Source organism: Dreissena polymorpha, chromosome 9, assembly GCF_020536995.1.
Source record: "Dreissena polymorpha isolate Duluth1 chromosome 9, UMN_Dpol_1.0, whole genome shotgun sequence".
Classification (NCBI taxonomy): Eukaryota; Metazoa; Mollusca; class Bivalvia; order Myida; family Dreissenidae; genus Dreissena; species Dreissena polymorpha.
In genome coordinates, this window is record NC_068363.1 from 29,885,382 (window position 1) to 29,898,796 (window position 13,415).

General features: G+C 37.0%; 1 long non-coding RNA gene across 1 annotated transcript in view; it reads right to left on the reverse strand.

The window, feature by feature from the left end:
• The window catches only part of LOC127845110 (uncharacterized), a 165,612-nt gene that overhangs the window by 13,286 nt on the left and 138,911 nt on the right, over positions 1-13,415 (reverse strand). Inside the window, exons 5-8 of the long non-coding RNA XR_008033061.1 lie at positions 7,019-7,080; positions 4,921-4,982; positions 2,349-2,410; positions 250-311 (exon numbers count right to left, since the gene is read on the reverse strand). This is a non-coding gene — a long non-coding RNA (uncharacterized LOC127845110). The remainder of the gene's footprint in view (positions 1-249; positions 312-2,348; positions 2,411-4,920; positions 4,983-7,018; positions 7,081-13,415) is intronic.

Below are 13,415 nucleotides of genomic sequence, written 5' to 3' on the forward strand. Positions count from 1 at the left end.
ATATCAACTCAGATGCACTGCATACATGCTTAGGAACAAGGATAAACCTGTTAAGTGCCAACTTCTGCTGCCAACAAAGCGCGAGCTTTACGTGTCAGGACGCGGAACTATCCATACAAACTGCACGGGGAATTGCATGGCGGCAAGGGTTTGAGTGACCACAAACCTGATTATGACAGTATTTCACACCTTAAGCATCATAAATATGCTTATTTGCTTGCGTACATGATAATAATTTAGTATTATTACCTGTTTTACCATCAACAACCCTTATCCAGTGGCCCTCGGCTTAGTTGCAGACATTCCTCTACCTGAAAAAGTCAAAATTCCCAATAAAAAATAGATATAAAATGGCAAAAAACATGCATTTAAGTATTTTTAGTGTATTTTTATGAATAATATGAAGTAATAAACCTTGTTATGTTCATGATTGTACTAAATATGAAGGCTGCCTCAATTAAGTGTCTGCTGCACTGTCCAAACTGTAAAAATGTCCGCCATTCCATGTCGGTGAAATGGGGCTCTATTTGAATGTTCATGCTTTATGCACTAGCTATTGTTGCGTTACTGGATCACGGAGTTCCTGGCGTTGAATTCTGACTTCATGTAGCACACTAACGCTACACGGTCAACCAATATGCCTTTGAATTCAAGTCGGAAAGCAATTTAGCCCTTATTTGGCTTTATCAGGGTGGGGGTCAACTTGAAAAACAACTATTCCAGGTCAAATTATCTGAATTCATGCATTTAAGGCACTTATTTTCTTCTCTTTTGTTAAGAAATGACCAAAAATCAGCTTTCCCAGTCATATTTTGCACTTGCAGATGATATTTCATTTTTACCTAAAGCTAGTTTAAAGGAAAAATATGTTCTGAATGAAATGTGTTTTTCTTGCATATTATTATCTTCCTATTCATATTGCACCAATATATTAAGTTTGGCTGGATTATCTGTCCATTTGGCCATTTTAGATCACATTTTCACATGCGGGTGTTTTCGGTCCGAAGAAGGCGATTTAAGGGCTGTTAAAGCTTAAATGTCCCTTTAAGAGTTAAAGCTGTTGTGTTCAATATCTGCAACAAAATACCAAAACAAACCATATGGACAGGCACGTGGGGCTTATGCGGGGTGGGGAAAGAATGAACTTGTTAGATATTTTCACTCCAAGCAATTTTGATAATGTCTTTTTTGTGTGTGTTTTTTTTTAAATACCCCCAAAAATGTCAATTTCACAGCAAAAATATCCAATTTCATCCAAGACAAACAACAAATAAGCAAAAATGAGAGATCAAAGATACTTTGAAGTGTAGAAATCAATAAGCTTCCTATAACTTGTTTTGTTCACACTTATAAAAGTGTGAAATCTTGAAAGTGCCTTGTTGCTCGGAGCCCATTTATTTACCAGTCGCAAATGGTATATTCTAGCATATAATGCCATGGGTGCCTTTAAACTGCAGCAGATGGTCAATATGCTCTGCCAGCTGTCATTCAGAGGTTCAAGAGAATACAAAATTTCATATTTTGGGTGCAAAACAAGTACTTTTGACTATTTTTATGGTGGCAATCTGGTCAAAATGGGCGTTAATAACTGAGCGAAAGACAAAAATGCTCATTTTGGGGGTTTAAACTAGAAGGAAAGGTTAAAATGAACAAGATACATATATGTTGGAGAGCATTATAAGCTTAGAAATGAAGTTCTATGAAGTAACAGGGGCAGAAAGGCAGCTCAGATCAATGCAGGCTTCCTGAAAGAGGTTTCTAGTACATCTTCTGGGGACACAGCTTCCCGCAGAATTCTCAACACAACACATATCATTGATCCATGTCACCTTTGTATGCAAAGACAAGCAAATAAGGTCAATACTTCCCATAAATCACTGAATGAGAGAAGCATGTACCAAATGAAAAACTAAACTGGTTGCTGAAAGTGCCACATTTTGGCAAAAAGATCCCTCTAAGGTAAATAATGAAGGGGACACTTGCTACAACAATCCTATGTTTAAGTCGGACGCCACATCCTTTCAAGCCGGGACCATGACTGTAAGCATATTGTGAGAAAACAATACCAAACACAAGCTAATTGTAGGGTTACAAGTAGCATATCAACTCAGATGCACTGCATACATGCTTAGGAACAAGGATAAACCTGTTAAGTGCCAACTTCTGCTGCCAACAAAGCGCGAGCTTTACGTGTCAGGACGCGGAACTATCCATACAAACTGCACGGGGAATTGCATGGCGGCAAGGGTTTGAGTGACCACAAACCTGATTATGACAGTATTTCACACCTTAAGCATCATAAATATGCTTATTTGCTTGCGTACATGATAATAATTTAGTATTATTACCTGTTTTACCATCAACAACCCTTATCTAGTGGCCCTCGGCTTAGTTGCAGACATTCCTCTACCTGAAAAAGTCAAAATTCCCAATAAAAAATAGATATAAAATGGCAAAAAACATGCATTTAAGTATTTTTAGTGTATTTTTATGAATAATATGAAGTAATAAACCTTGTTATGTTCATGATTGTACTAAATATGAAGGCTGCCTCAATTAAGTGTCTGCTGCACTGTCCAAACTGTAAAAATGTCCGCCATTCCATGTCGGTGAAATGGGGCTCTATTTGAATGTTCATGCTTTATGCACTAGCTATTGTTGCGTTACTGGATCACGGAGTTCCTGGCGTTGAATTCTGACTTCATGTAGCACACTAACGCTACACGGTCAACCAATATGCCTTTGAATTCAAGTCGGAAAGCAATTTAGCCCTTATTTGGCTTATCAGGGTGGGGGTCAACTTGAAAAACAACTATTCCAGGTCAAATTATCTGAATTCATGCATTTAAGGCACTTATTTTCTTCTCTTTTGTTAAGAAATGACCAAAAATCAGCTTTCCCAGTCATATTTTGCACTTGCAGATGATATTTCATTTTTACCTAAAGCTAGTTTAGGTTACAATATACCAAAAGATTTCCTACACAAATTCAATGTAAAAGCAATAACTTCAACAAAAAATAAAGTCAAACTTTTGCGCATAGAGACCCCCATAACCATACCTTTTCTTAAAGAGCATTCCAAGTCGCAATGATTTAGACAATAAAAAAGGGGGGTCATGCGTTTTGCAAGAAAGAACTCGATGCGAATCAGCGGTCACTGTTTTACAGCCATCAATTTACCGGGTTCGTACCAGTGGATGAGGGTTTCCCGCCATCTGTCAAAGTCTCATGTAGTCTTTAACCTTCAAGCAAATGAGTGAATTTCTGTTAAACATCAATGTTTTCCCTACCACATGCACAAAGAAACATTCTAAAATAAAGTCATGGCAAGTGCCCACACAGAGAATTGTGTCTTCTTATAAATGATGTTCAGGTTTTTAAAGAGTATAGCATTGCACTCCAAAAAAATTTAGTATATTGTAACCTAAAGGAAAAATATGTTCTGAATGAAATGTGTTTTTCTTGCATATTATTATCTTCCTATTCATATTGCACCAATATATTAAGTTTGGCTGGATTATCTGTCCATTTGGCCATTTTAGATCACATTTTCACATGCGGGTGTTTTCGGTCCGAAGAAGGCGATTTAAGGGCTGTTAAAGCTTAAATGTCCCTTTAAGAGTTAAAGCTGTTGTGTTCAATATCTGCAACAAAATACCAAAACAAACCATATGGACAGGCACGTGGGGCTTATGCGGGGTGGGGAAAGAATGAACTTGTTAGATATTTTCACTCCAAGCAATTTTGATAATGTCTTTTTTGTGTGTGTTTTTTTTTAAATACCCCCAAAAATGTCAATTTCACAGCAAAAATATCCAATTTCATCCAAGACAAACAACAAATAAGCAAAAATGAGAGATCAAAGATACTTTGAAGTGTAGAAATCAATAAGCTTCCTATAACTTGTTTTGTTCACACTTATAAAAGTGTGAAATCTTGAAAGTGCCTTGTTGCTCGGAGCCCATTTATTTACCAGTCGCAAATGGTATATTCTAGCATATAATGCCATGAGTGCCTTTAAACTGCAGCAGATGGTCAATATGCTCTGCCAGCTGTCATTCAGAGGTTCAAGAGAATACAAAATTTCATATTTTGGGTGCAAAACAAGTACTTTTGACTATTTTTATGGTGGCAATCTGGTCAAAATGGGCGTTAATAACTGAGCGAAAGACAAAAATGCTCATTTTGGGGGTTTTAAACTAGAAGGAAAGGTTAAAATGAACAAGATACATATATGTTGGAGAGCATTATAAGCTTAGAAATGAAGTTCTATGAAGTAACAGGGGCAGAAAGGCAGCTCAGATCAATGCAGGCTTCCTGAAAGAGGTTTCTAGTACATCTTCTGGGGACACAGCTTCCCGCAGAATTCTCAACACAACACATATCATTGATCCATGTCACCTTTGTATGCAAAGACAAGCAAATAAGGTCAATACTTCCCATAAATCACTGAATGAGAGAAGCATGTACCAAATGAAAAACTAAACTGGTTGCTGAAAGTGCCACATTTTGGCAAAAAGATCCCTCTAAGGTAAATAATGAAGGGGACACTTGCTACAACAATCCTATGTTTAAGTCGGACGCCACATCCTTTCAAGCCGGGACCATGACTGTAAGCATATTGTGAGAAAACAATACCAAACACAAGCTAATTGTAGGGTTACAAGTAGCATATCAACTCAGATGCACTGCATACATGCTTAGGAACAAGGATAAACCTGTTAAGTGCCAACTTCTGCTGCCAACAAAGCGCGAGCTTTACGTGTCAGGACGCGGAACTATCCATACAAACTGCACGGGGAATTGCATGGCGGCAAGGGTTTGAGTGACCACAAACCTGATTATGACAGTATTTCACACCTTAAGCATCATAAATATGCTTATTTGCTTGCGTACATGATAATAATTTAGTATTATTACCTGTTTTACCATCAACAACCCTTATCTAGTGGCCCTCGGCTTAGTTGCAGACATTCCTCTACCTGAAAAAGTCAAAATTCCCAATAAAAAATAGATATAAAATGGCAAAAAACATGCATTTAAGTATTTTTAGTGTATTTTTATGAATAATATGAAGTAATAAACCTTGTTATGTTCATGATTGTACTAAATATGAAGGCTGCCTCAATTAAGTGTCTGCTGCACTGTCCAAACTGTAAAAATGTCCGCCATTCCATGTCGGTGAAATGGGGCTCTATTTGAATGTTCATGCTTTATGCACTAGCTATTGTTGCGTTACTGGATCACGGAGTTCCTGGCGTTGAATTCTGACTTCATGTAGCACACTAACGCTACACGGTCAACCAATATGCCTTTGAATTCAAGTCGGAAAGCAATTTAGCCCTTATTTGGCATTATCAGGGTGGGGGTCAACTTGAAAAACAACTATTCCAGGTCAAATTATCTGAATTAATGCATTTAAGGCACTTATTTTCTTCTCTTTTGTTAAGAAATGACCAAAAATCAGCTTTCCCAGTCATATTTTGCACTTGCAGATGATATTTCATTTTTACCTAAAGCTAGTTTAAAGGAAAAATATGTTCTGAATGAAATGTGTTTTTCTTGCATATTATTATCTTCCTATTCATATTGCACCAATATATTAAGTTTGGCTGGATTATCTGTCCATTTGGCCATTTTAGATCACATTTTCACATGCGGGTGTTTTCGGTCCGAAGAAGGCGATTTAAGGGCTGTTAAAGCTTAAATGTCCCTTTAAGAGTTAAAGCTGTTGTGTTCAATATCTGCAACAAAATACCAAAACAAACCATATGGACAGGCACGTGGGGCTTATGCGGGGTGGGGAAAGAATGAACTTGTTAGATATTTTCACTCCAAGCAATTTTGATAATGTCTTTTTTGTGTGTGTTTTTTTTTAAATACCCCCAAAAATGTCAATTTCACAGCAAAAATATCCAATTTCATCCAAGACAAACAACAAATAAGCAAAAATGAGAGATCAAAGATACTTTGAAGTGTAGAAATCAATAAGCTTCCTATAACTTGTTGTTTCACACTTATAAAAGTGTGAAATCTTGAAAGTGCCTTGTTGCTCGGAGCCCATTTATTTACCAGTTGCAAATGGTATATTCTAGCATATAATGCCATGAGTGCCTTTAAACTGCAGCAGATGGTCAATATGCTCTGCCAGCTGTCATTCAGAGGTTCAAGAGAATACAAAATTTCATATTTTGGGTGCAAAACAAGTACTTTTGACTATTTTTATGGTGGCAATCTGGTCAAAATGGGCGTTAATAACTGAGCGAAAGACAAAAATGCTCATTTTGGGGGTTTAAACTAGAAGGAAAGGTTAAAATGAACAAGATACATATATGTTGGAGAGCATTATAAGCTTAGAAATGAAGTTCTATGAAGTAACAGGGGCAGAAAGGCAGCTCAGATCAATGCAGGCTTCCTGAAAGAGGTTTCTAGTACATCTTCTGGGGACACAGCTTCCCGCAGAATTCTCAACACAACACATATCATTGATCCATGTCACCTTTGTATGCAAAGACAAGCAAATAAGGTCAATACTTCCCATAAATCACTGAATGAGAGAAGCATGTACCAAATGAAAAACTAAACTGGTTGCTGAAAGTGCCACATTTTGGCAAAAAGATCCCTCTAAGGTAAATGATGAAGGGGACATTTGCTACAACAATCCTATGTTTAAGTCGGACGCCACATCCTTTCAAGCCGGGACCATGACTGTAAGCATATTGTGAGAAAACAATACCAAACACAAGCTAATTGTAGGGTTACAAGTAGCATATCAACTCAGATGCACTGCATACATGCTTAGGAACAAGGATAAACCTGTTAAGTGCCAACTTCTACTGCCAACAAAGCGCGAGCTTTACGTGTCAGGACGCGGAACTATCCATACAAACTGCACGGGGAATTGCATGGCGGCAAGGGTTTGAGTGACCACAAACCTGATTATGACAGTATTTCACACCTTAAGCATCATAAATATGCTTATTTGCTTGCGTACATGATAATAATTTAGTATTATTACCTGTTTTACCATCAACAACCCTTATCCAGTGGCCCTCGGCTTAGTTGCAGACATTCCTCTACCTGAAAAAGTCAAAATTCCCAATAAAAAATAGATATAAAATGGCAAAAAACATGCATTTAAGTATTTTTAGTGTATTTTTATGAATAATATGAAGTAATAAACCTTGTTATGTTCATGATTGTACTAAATATGAAGGCTGCCTCAATTAAGTGTCTGCTGCACTGTCCAAACTGTAAAAATGTCCGCCATTCCATGTCGGTGAAATGGGGCTCTGTTTGAATGTTCATGCTTTATGCACTAGCTATTGTTGCGTTACTGGATCACGGAGTTCCTGGCGTTATATTCTGACTTCATGTAGCACACTAACGCTACACGGTCAACCAATATGCCTTTGAATTCAAGTCAGGAAAGCAATTTAGCCCTTATTTGGCTATATCAGGGTGGGGGTCAACTTGAAAAACAACTATTCCAGGTCAAATTATCTGAATTCATGCATTTAAGGCACTTATTTTCATCTCTTTTGTTAAGAAATGACCAAAAATCAGCTTTCCCAGTCATATTTTGCACTTGCAGATGATATTTCATTTTTACCTAAAGCTAGTTTAGGTTACAATATACCAAAAGATTTCCTACTCAAATTCAATGTAAAAGCAATAACTTCAACAAAAAATAAAGTCAAACTTTTGCGCATAGAGACCCCCATAACCATACCTTTTCTTAAAGAGCATTCCAAGTCGCAATGATTTAGACAATAAAAAAGGGGGGTCATGCGTTTTGCAAGAAAGAACTCGATGCGAATCAGCGGTCACTGTTTTACAGCCATCAATTTACCGGGTTCGTACCAGTGGATGAGGGTTTCCCGCCATCTGTCAAAGTCTCATGTAGTCTTTAACCTTCAAGCAAATGAGTGAATTTCTGTTAAATATCAATGTTTTCCCTACCACATGCACAAAGAAACATTCTAAAATAAAGTCATGGCAAGTGCCCACACAGAGAATTGTGTCTTCTTATAAATGATGTTCAGGTTTTTAAAGAGTATAGCATTGCACTCCAAAAAAATTTAGTATATTGTAACCTAAAGGAAAAATATGTTCTGAATGAAATGTGTTTTTCTTGCATATTATTATCTTCCTATTCATATTGCACCAATATATTAAGTTTGGCTTGATTATCTGTCCATTTGGCCATTTTAGATCACATTTTCACATGCGGGTGTTTTCGGTCCGAAGAAGGCGATTTAAGGGCTGTTAAAGCTTAAATGTCCCTTTAAGAGTTAAAGCTGTTGTGTTCAATATCTGCAACAAAATACCAAAACAAACCATATGGACAGGCACGTGGGGCTTATGCGGGGTGGGGAAAGAATGAACTTGTTAGATATTTTCACTCCAAGCAATTTTGATAATGTCTTTTTTGTGTGTGTTTTTTTTTAAATACCCCCAAAAATGTCAATTTCACAGCAAAAATATCCAATTTCATCCAAGACAAACAACAAATAAGCAAAAATGAGAGATCAAAGATACTTTGAAGTGTAGAAATCAATAAGCTTCCTATAACTTGTTGTTTCACACTTATAAAAGTGTGAAATCTTGAAAGTGCCTTGTTGCTCGGAGCCCATTTATTTACCAGTTGCAAATGGTATATTCTAGCATATAATGCCATGAGTGCCTTTAAACTGCAGCAGATGGTCAATATGCTCTGCCAGCTGTCATTCAGAGGTTCAAGAGAATACAAAATTTCATATTTTGGGTGCAAAACAAGTACTTTTGACTATTTTTATGGTGGCAATCTGGTCAAAATGGGCGTTAATAACTGAGCGAAAGACAAAAATGCTCATTTTGGGGGTTTTAAACTAGAAGGAAAGGTTAAAATGAACAAGATACATATATGTTGGAGAGCATTATAAGCTTAGAAATGAAGTTCTATGAAGTAACAGGGGCAGAAAGGCAGCTCAGATCAATGCAGGCTTCCTGAAAGAGGTTTCTAGTACATCTTCTGGGGACACAGCTTCCCGCAGAATTCTCAACACAACACATATCATTGATCCATGTCACCTTTGTATGCAAAGACAAGCAAATAAGGTCAATACTTCCCATAAATCACTGAATGAGAGAAGCATGTACCAAATGAAAAACTAAACTGGTTGCTGAAAGTGCCACATTTTGGCAAAAAGATCCCTCTAAGGTAAATGATGAAGGGGACATTTGCTACAACAATCCTATGTTTAAGTCGGACGCCACATCCTTTCAAGCCGGGACCATGACTGTAAGCATATTGTGAGAAAACAATACCAAACACAAGCTAATTGTAGGGTTACAAGTAGCATATCAACTCAGATGCACTGCATACATGCTTAGGAACAAGGATAAACCTGTTAAGTGCCAACTTCTACTGCCAACAAAGCGCGAGCTTTACGTGTCAGGACGCGGAACTATCCATACAAACTGCACGGGGAATTGCATGGCGGCAAGGGTTTGAGTGACCACAAACCTGATTATGACAGTATTTCACACCTTAAGCATCATAAATATGCTTATTTGCTTGCGTACATGATAATAATTTAGTATTATTACCTGTTTTACCATCAACAACCCTTATCCAGTGGCCCTCGGCTTAGTTGCAGACATTCCTCTACCTGAAAAAGTCAAAATTCCCAATAAAAAATAGATATAAAATGGCAAAAAACATGCATTTAAGTATTTTTAGTGTATTTTTATGAATAATATGAAGTAATAAACCTTGTTATGTTCATGATTGTACTAAATATGAAGGCTGCCTCAATTAAGTGTCTGCTGCACTGTCCAAACTGTAAAAATGTCCGCCATTCCATGTCGGTGAAATGGGGCTCTGTTTGAATGTTCATGCTTTATGCACTAGCTATTGTTGCGTTACTGGATCACGGAGTTCCTGGCGTTATATTCTGACTTCATGTAGCACACTAACGCTACACGGTCAACCAATATGCCTTTGAATTCAAGTCAGAAAGCAATTTAGCCCTTATTTGGCTATATCAGGGTGGGGGTCAACTTGAAAAACAACTATTCCAGGTCAAATTATCTGAATTCATGCATTTAAGGCACTTATTTTCATCTCTTTTGTTAAGAAATGACCAAAAATCAGCTTTCCCAGTCATATTTTGCACTTGCAGATGATATTTCATTTTTACCTAAAGCTAGTTTAGGTTACAATATACCAAAAGATTTCCTACTCAAATTCAATGTAAAAGCAATAACTTCAACAAAAAATAAAGTCAAACTTTTGCGCATAGAGACCCCCATAACCATACCTTTTCTTAAAGAGCATTCCAAGTCGCAATGATTTAGACAATAAAAAAGGGGGGTCATGCGTTTTGCAAGAAAGAACTCGATGCGAATCAGCGGTCACTGTTTTACAGCCATCAATTTACCGGGTTCGTACCAGTGGATGAGGGTTTCCCGCCATCTGTCAAAGTCTCATGTAGTCTTTAACCTTCAAGCAAATGAGTGAATTTCTGTTAAATATCAATGTTTTCCCTACCACATGCACAAAGAAACATTCTAAAATAAAGTCATGGCAAGTGCCCACACAGAGAATTGTGTCTTCTTATAAATGATGTTCAGGTTTTTAAAGAGTATAGCATTGCACTCCAAAAAATTTTAGTATATTGTAACCTAAAGGAAAAATATGTTCTGAATGAAATGTGTTTTTCTTGCATATTATTATATTCCTATTCATATTGCACCAATATATTAAGTTTGGCTGGATTATCTGTCCGTTTGGCCATTTTAGATCACATTTTCACATGCGGGTGTTTTCGGTCCGAAGAAGGCGATTTAAGTGCTGTTAAAGCTTAAATGTCCCTTTAAGAGTTAAAGCTGTTGTGTTCAATATCTGCAACAAAATACCAAAACAAACCATATGGACAGGCACGTGGGGCTTATGCGGGGTGGGGAAAGAATGAACTTGTTAGATATTTTCACTCCAAGCAATTTTGATAATGTCCTTTTTGTGTGTGTTTTTTTTAAATACCCCCAAAAATGTCAATTTCACAGCAAGAATATCCAATTTCATCCAAGACAAACAACAAATAAGCAAAAATGAGAGATCAAAGATACTTTGAAGTGTAGAAATCAATAAGCTTCCTATTGCACTCCAAAAAGATTTCGTATATTGTAACCTTCAAGGCCAGACATTAATCACATCTGATTTTTTAAAGATAAGGGAGTACATAAGGAGATGAACATTTTAAATCTTTATTCTGTTTCATCTTTATCTTAACGTGTTTTGTTGAAAAATATATTGATTTTGTCGCACAAATCTCGCAAATAATGAATGAATATCATCCGACTCCTGCAGACGCTCTTTGATTAGAGTCACAGGAACGTTCTCTTATTGTAACTAGTCGTAAAACTTAGTATAGTGTAATCTGTACATTAAGGTTGCGGTTAATTATGTTTTGGCTTGTCCCAAGCGGAAGTCATTCGCTTGTCAAATTTTCATATTTAGGTTACAATATAGTAAAAGATTTCCTACACAAATTCAATGTAAAAGCAATAACTTTAACGAAAAATAAAGTCAAACTTTTGCGCATAGAGACCCTCATAACCATACCTTTTCTCGAAGAGCATTCCAAGCCGAATTGATTTAAGCAATAAAAAAGATAGGTCACGCGATATGTAAGAAAGAACTCGTCACGAATCAAAAGTCACTGTTTTACGGCCATCTATTTACCGGCTTCTATCCAGTTCATGAGGGTTTCCCGCCATCTGTCAAAGTCTTATGTAGTCTCCAATCTTCAGATAAAAGAGTGAATTTCTAGTAAACAACAATGTTTTCCCTGCCACATGCACACAGAAATATACTCAAATAAAGTCATGGCAAGTGACCCTACAGAGAACCGTGTCTTCAAATAAATGATGTTCATGTTTTTAGAGAGTATAGCATTGCACTCCAAAAAGATTTAGTATATTGTAACCTAAAGGAAAAATATCCTCTGATTAAAATGTGTTTTTCTTGCATATTCTTATCTTCCTATTCATATTGCACACACATAATAAGTTTGGCTGGATTATCTGTCCATTTGGCCATTTTTTTTCATATTTTCACACGCGGGTGTTTTCGGTCCAAAGAAGGCGATTTTAGGCCTGTTAAAGCTTAAATGTCCCTTTAAGATTTAAATGTGCTAAGTTCAATATCTGCAACAAAATACCAAAACAAACCAAATGGACATGCACGTGGGGCTTATGCGGGGTGGTGAAAGAATGACTTTGTTAGATATTTTCACTCTAAGCAATTTTGATAATGTCAATTTTGTGGGTTTTTTTTTTTAAATCACCCCAAAAATGTCAATTTCAAAGCAAAGAAAATCCAATTTCATCCAAGAAAATAAACAAATTAGTACAAATGAGAGATCAAAGATACTTTGAAGAGAAGAAATCAATAAGCTTCCAATAACTTGTTGTTTAGCACCAATAAAAGTGTGAAATCTTGAAACGCGCCTTGTCGCTCGGAGCCCATTTATTTGCCAGAGGCCAATGATATATCCTAGCATTTAATGTCATGGGTGCCTTTAAACTGCAGCAGATGGTCAATATGCATTGCCAGCTCTCATTTAGAGGTTCAATAGAATACAAAATTTCATATTTTTGGCACAAAATAAGTACTTTTGACTATTTTTATGGTGGCAATCTGGGTAAAAAATGGGGATTCATAACCAAGCGAAAGAAAAAATGCTCATTCTGGGGGTATAGAATGGACGGAAAGGTTAAAATGAACAAGATACATATATGTAGGCAAGCATTTTAAGCTTAGAAATGAGGTTCCATGTAGTAACAGGGGCAGAAAGGCAGCTCAGATCAATGCAGGCTGCCTGAAAGGGGTTTCTAGTACTTCTTTTGGGGACACAGCTTCCCGCAGAATTCTCAACACAACAAACATCATTGATCCATGTCACCTCTGTATGCAAAGACAAGCAAATAAAGTCAATACTGCCCTTAAATCACTGAATGAGAGAAGCATTTACCAAATAAAAAACAAAACTGGTTGCTGAAAGTGCCAAATTTTGTCAAAAAGATCCCTCTAATGTAAACGATGAAGGGGACACTCGCTACAACAATCCTATGTTTAAGTTGGACGCGACATCTTCTCAAGCCGGAACCATGACTGTAAGCATATTGTGAGAAAACAGTACCAAACACAAGCTAATTGTAGGGTAACAAGTAGCAAATCAACTCAGCTGTGCTGCATACATGCTCAGGAACAAGGATAAACATGTTGAGTGCCAACTTCTGCTGCCAACAGAGCACGAGCTTTACGTGTCAGGACGCGGAATAATCGATACAAACTGCATGGGAATTGCACGACAGCAAGAGTTTGAGTGACCACAAAACTGATTAGGACAGTATTTCACACCTCAAGC